Below are 5,760 nucleotides of genomic sequence, written 5' to 3'. Positions count from 1 at the left end.
CATTACAAAATTGTTATGTTAAAAAAAAGTACATGTTGAAGACAATATAATCAAACTATGGTGTTATTTGTTACATCATGCATCAAATAACCAATAAAAAGCAACCAGTCAAGACGACACAAAATATTAATCGTGCAATACTTCTTTATACACCACATTTGCTGTATAAACCCCATCACCTTTTGAATTTTCGTTAGGCTTTACTAATACTTTTGTATTGCAACGTGAAACCCCTCTGGACAATGCAACATAAAGTTGTCCATGCGAGAATACTGGTTCTGGAAGATAGATACCTACATATGGAATTGTTTGTCCCTGAGCTTTATTGATTGTCATTGCAAAGCACAATCGAATAGGAAACTGTTTCCTCATTAGAGGATCGATGGTTGCTACTAATTGCTTGTAACTGGTATTGGTTTCATATCGATGGATGTGGATTCGCATATGAAATCAATTGTGTTCGCATCTATGAAATCAGTTCGCACATGACATCAATTGAGTTCGCATTTGGTTTTGTGGGTCAAAACAGTTCGCATAAGAAGTTCACGATTTGTTTGAGGTTAATTGATTTTGATTTCGCAAGCTTGGAGTCGGAGATCTGGATTGTGTTCGCATCTATAGAATGCTTGGAGAATTTAATGGTGATATTCAGTTCGCATTTGGTGACACAAGTACGTGGTTGATGATTTTTGGTTGGTTCGCATTTGAAATTAGTGGGTTTCGCATTTGGCTTCGTATCTGGGTTTCTCAAACAACTGAAATGCGAATATGAGACAATTGATTAATTTCTCAGTTAATGCGATGAAATGCGAATGAACTCAAAGACGGATGGATGCAAGATGCGAAGAATTTGAATGAAAATGCGAAGTTTTTAATGTATAAATGCGAATTGGGGAAGAAAGCTTAGAGTTTCGCATTTGGCACCTGATCTTTTCAAGAAATAATATAAGTGGTCCAACTTCGCAAAATGGGGTCATTTAATCAGAAAATCGATCATTCTTCAAATATGACATTTAATCAGAAAATCGATCTAAAAATGAGACATTTGGTGTTTATCGATTTTTCAGGGTCGACGGGTTGTATGAAAAGCGAAGGCTGAGTAATTGAAAATTAGAGGATCGATGGTTGTTGCTACTAATTGCTTGTAACTGGTATTGGTTTCATATCGATGGATGTGGATTCGCATATGAAATCAATTGTGTTCGCATCTATGAAATCAGTTCGCATATGACATCAATTGAGTTCGCATTTGGTTTTGTGGGTCAAAACAGTTCGCATAAGAAGTTCTCGATTTGTTTGAGGTTAATTGATTTTGATTTCGCAAGCTTGGAGTCGGAGATCTGGATTGTGTTCGCATCTATGGAATGCGAGGAGAATTTAATGGTGATATTCAGTTCGCATTTGGTGACACAAGTACGTGGTTGATGATTTTTGGTTGGTTCGCATTTGAAATCAGTGGGTTTCGCATTTGGGTTCGTATCTGGGTTTCTCAAACAACTGAAATGCGAATATGAGACAACTGATTAATTTCTCAGTTAATGCGATGAAATGCGAATGAACTCAAAGACGGATGGATGCAAGATGCGAAGAATTTGAATGAAAATGCGAAGTTTTTAATGTATAAATGCGAATTGGGGAAGAAAGCTTAGAGTTTCGCATTTGGCACCTGATCTTTTCAAGAAATAATATAAGTGGTCCAACTTCGCAAAATGGGGTCATAAAAAGACAAAAGTGCAGAATTTTCATTTCGCATCCCTGTAGTCTTCGCAAAATGGAAAATTTTACCCAGTTTCGCATTTGGGGTAAATTTTTTTGAGAAATTGGAATATTTTCAAACTTTTTTTCTTAAAAAAAACACATTGTCTTCGTCTAAGAGAGGGAGAAAAACGATTAGGGTTTATAAGGGAAATACTTCATGGCAGTGGGATTTATAGCAGGGTTTATAAGGTGGAGAGAACAAACACACGTCTGCTATGAGATATTTTAATCAGCTGCAAATGCAACATTTAAAGGATATTTGTTGAAGCGTATTAGGATGAAAAGGTTTTAAATTTTGAATGACCATGAAATTAGGATTTTGCTGAGAAATATAAGGAATCAAAACAAATTTAAAATTTAATATTATTTTATTAATGGTTGTTTGTAATATTAGCTTAATCGTTTGTACGTCTTAAAAAAATAATATTATTATATTCAATCTATTTATAGAAATAGTTAGATTTCTTTTATAAGTAGTAAAGATATATATATATATATATATATATATATATATATATATATATATATATATATATATTATTTCTAATATTATACATGTTGATGTTTGGTATTTTTCCCGGTTTTGAGGCATGAGCACATATATCTTATTGTTATGAATTTGAAGAAACCTGCTTTTGAGGTTATTGAAAATGGTGCAGATGATGCTGATTTCGATGATAAGTATGATGCAATTTTTTAGCCTCTTGTAAGTTTCAAATGGTATTTATTCTTTAAATTTGAAATCATATATGATATATTTTATAATTATTATACTTATATTTTCCTGACTTGAAATTATATATGATTTTCAAAAAAAGTCTTTTTTGAAGTATCTAAAAGAGATTGGTCATGTTAAAGCAAATGAAATGGCTGATAAAAGTATTACTCGTTAAGATTGACAATGCCATGGAGTACAATTTATAACAAAGTGGATTGTGGAGTTTTTGCTATGAGACATATGGAGAGTTATTTTGGAGAAAAAGGTTCTAAATGGAAATGTGGTCTTCCAAAAGAAGGTGGTTCTCAAGAAAAAATTCTGGAAAAGTTGAGAATGAAATATGCAGCAGCAATCTTAACTTCTGAGATTAATACAAAGCATGATGATGTGTTGAAAGTTGCATATGAGTATCAAAAAGTTGATCAAAAGATTCGTGGTAAGCATGCATATGATGCTCAATGGAATATAGAAAGAAGGTTGTCAAAAAAAATTTGATTGAATATTTTCTTATTGATGATGTTATAAGAACAAGGTTGTTTATGTTGTGTATGTTATGGATATTGTGAAGAATGTTTGTTTTTATGATGATGGAAAACATGATGATGGAAAACAAGTTAATATGTATTTTGGTAGATTTTATTATTTAAGTTTGTTTGTGTGAATTATGCTATTGAATGTTAATCATAAGTGATTATGTTATATTTTTATATGTAACTTATGTTTTTACTATTGATTATATGTTGCTTATATGTAATCATTAGTGATTGTATCGATTATTTTTTTTATTTTTTTTTATCATAAATGATTATATTTGTTGTACAACACATTATAATTTATTATATCTTTTTCTTGATAAGTGAGCTTATCTTTACTGCATGGAATACATCACCATGCAGAATCTTATCTTTGTAAGATTTTATTTTTGTTTTCTAGTGTTTGTATTGAACAATCTTTTCTTTATAAATGAAAATTAAAGTTGGTAGCCTCATGCTATGCCTTATATTTCTTCAAAGATGAGTCCTTATATTTCCAAATGGTTAGTTTTGTTTATTAATTTCTTCAATTTTTATATATCACCATTATTTATTTATGATCTAAACAACTTCCATTTTGTTTAAGGTAAAATATGGATTCTATAAGTCTAAAAGAACTAATTTTGCTGTATCTAATAACATGTTCCCCATTTTTTCAAGATTCTTGTTCTTTTATTTGTAGCTAGATTTTCATACGGATTGTAGCTGACTCCAAGAACGCCTCTTCCACCATTGCTTAAAAAGTTTATCTTCATTGAACATATCAAATCTTTACTAGATGTTTTTGAAGTATAGGAATGTTGTTCATTTAAAGAATATTTCTTTTTAATGAACAACATTTCTCTACATCAAATATGTAGTAAAGATTTGTTAGGTTCAATGGAGATAATCCTTCTAAGTAATGGTGGAAGACTTCTTGGATTTAGCTACAATGTGTATTAAAATTTAGCTAGGAATATGAAGAACAATAATCTTTGAAAATGAGGAACTTGATATTTGAGACTTGTGAAATTGTTTGTTATTGAATATTTTATCATGTTTGATGTTATTCTATTATGATCAATATTGTTATCTTTAGATTTTTTTATTAGCAGTGTTGTATATTTGTTAGAAACAATGTTATTATATATGGTTATATGTAATTGTTAGATGTTTTTTTATGTGTAATCATATTTTTAATCACTTATGATTAAACAAAACATATGAAGTAGTATTACATAATATTTTATAATTTTATAGATGAATATTGTATATGGTTATGTGTAATGATTACATGTATTGAATAATAGTTATATATAATCTTAAATGCTTGTAGTAACATTTACTAAAAGTTTAATCATGAATGAATATATTATCAAATCAAAGAAAGAACTATCAAAGTAGATTAAATCCATAAGACAAAATCATAGTAAATTCTGTTTTATAAAAAGAGTAAAGTGTACTAAACAAAAAATATATTATTTTGAAAAAAATTATGACTTATTCATTACTGATTAAAGCAGTAAATATCTATGTAGCTTTTGATGATTGTTCTGCTGCAAGTTTGATTGGGCATGTCTGCAAGTTATGAGGAGCCCTTTCTCCACATCCTGAGCATCTTTTTGTTTGCTTGTTTGAATTTTTATACGCTATTTCTGCTTCACTTTGAATTCTACTTTTCTTTCCACATCCTTTATTGCTTTGAACATTTGGAACATTGATCTCAATGTCTTTTAAGCTTTCCTACCTCTTCAACATCTGTCCTATTTTTTTGCAATTCATTTGTAGGATCGTTTTCATATTCCTTCAGCATGCTTTCTGTTTTCTTAACAAACAAATCCATTGTTTCTTTATTTTTTCTTACGTATTCCAAACATGCTTCAAAGTTGTAGTATGCTTGATTGACAGATATGTTAATTTCACTGTCTCCTGTATCATATACATGTCTACCAAAATTATAATGCCTTGATATCACATCCTTTCTCCAACGATTCTCAATGTACTGTTCAGGTATCTCCTTAAATTCCATGTTTCATGAGTATGTTGAATGCATGTTTGCACAAAGTCCCAAAGTGGTTGAAGTGTTCACATGTAAATTTTACATCATTTGTTGGAAGTTTTATTTCTACCTGTTCAAAATAGAATTAAAGCGTTAAGTGTTTTATAATCATAAATGAATATTTTTTTATATTATGTGCTGTTTCAACAAAAATTAAAATAAGAATATATTACCTCAAATTCTGTTTTTAGATCACTGTTTTTGTTCAGTTGTTCCACTTTATATAACTCCCATTCATTTTTTGTTGCAAGATGTTCGTATTGGCAGTACCAGGAACCTTTATAGATTTCTTTATGTACTTCATAAAACAATGTACTTGTATAACCTTTTGCAGCATGTTTTTCTATTGATCGTGGTGAAATAAATTTATATACTGCCTTCTTTGTTTGATGATCAAGCTCTTGTTGTGTATTTCTCTGTTTTTGAATTGTTGTGTCATAGTTCATCATGAAATGTAAAAGTAAATTTCCAGAATGAGAGTAAGTGTTGAAGAAGGAATTCATGCTTTCCGATCTTGAAGTGGTTTTCATCAATCCAGACATTCTTGTGTCACTGAAGTATGCAGCTATCCATTTGTCACATAATTCAAACATATCATTGAACCATCTTTTATCTTCCAGATTGAATTCATTAATAATCAAATCCCACTTCTTTTCAAATTCATCAGGTTTGATATGCATGTTCCAAACAAGCTTGTTAAATCTTTTCTTGAA

The 5,760-nt window shown here is 30.0% G+C and overlaps 1 long non-coding RNA gene across 2 annotated transcripts; it reads left to right on the top strand.

The window, feature by feature from the left end:
• Positions 1-3,472: 3,472 nt before the first annotated feature.
• LOC145028843 (uncharacterized) lies at positions 3,473-5,444 on the top strand. Of its 2 annotated transcripts, XR_013676211.1 has the most exons (3): positions 3,473-3,512; positions 4,527-4,998; positions 5,299-5,444. It is a non-coding gene; the product is annotated as an uncharacterized LOC145028843 (long non-coding RNA). The 2 variants fall into 2 exon arrangements; XR_013676210.1 differs by having other exon boundaries at positions 4,527-5,444.
• The last annotated feature ends 316 nt before the right edge of the window (positions 5,445-5,760 follow it).

Source organism: Lactuca saligna, chromosome 2 (assembly GCF_052625555.1).
Source record: "Lactuca saligna cultivar CGN05327 chromosome 2, ASM5262555v1, whole genome shotgun sequence".
In the NCBI taxonomy this organism is placed as follows: Eukaryota; Viridiplantae; Streptophyta; class Magnoliopsida; order Asterales; family Asteraceae; genus Lactuca; species Lactuca saligna.
This window is presented reverse-complemented; position numbering and strand designations above follow the sequence as displayed.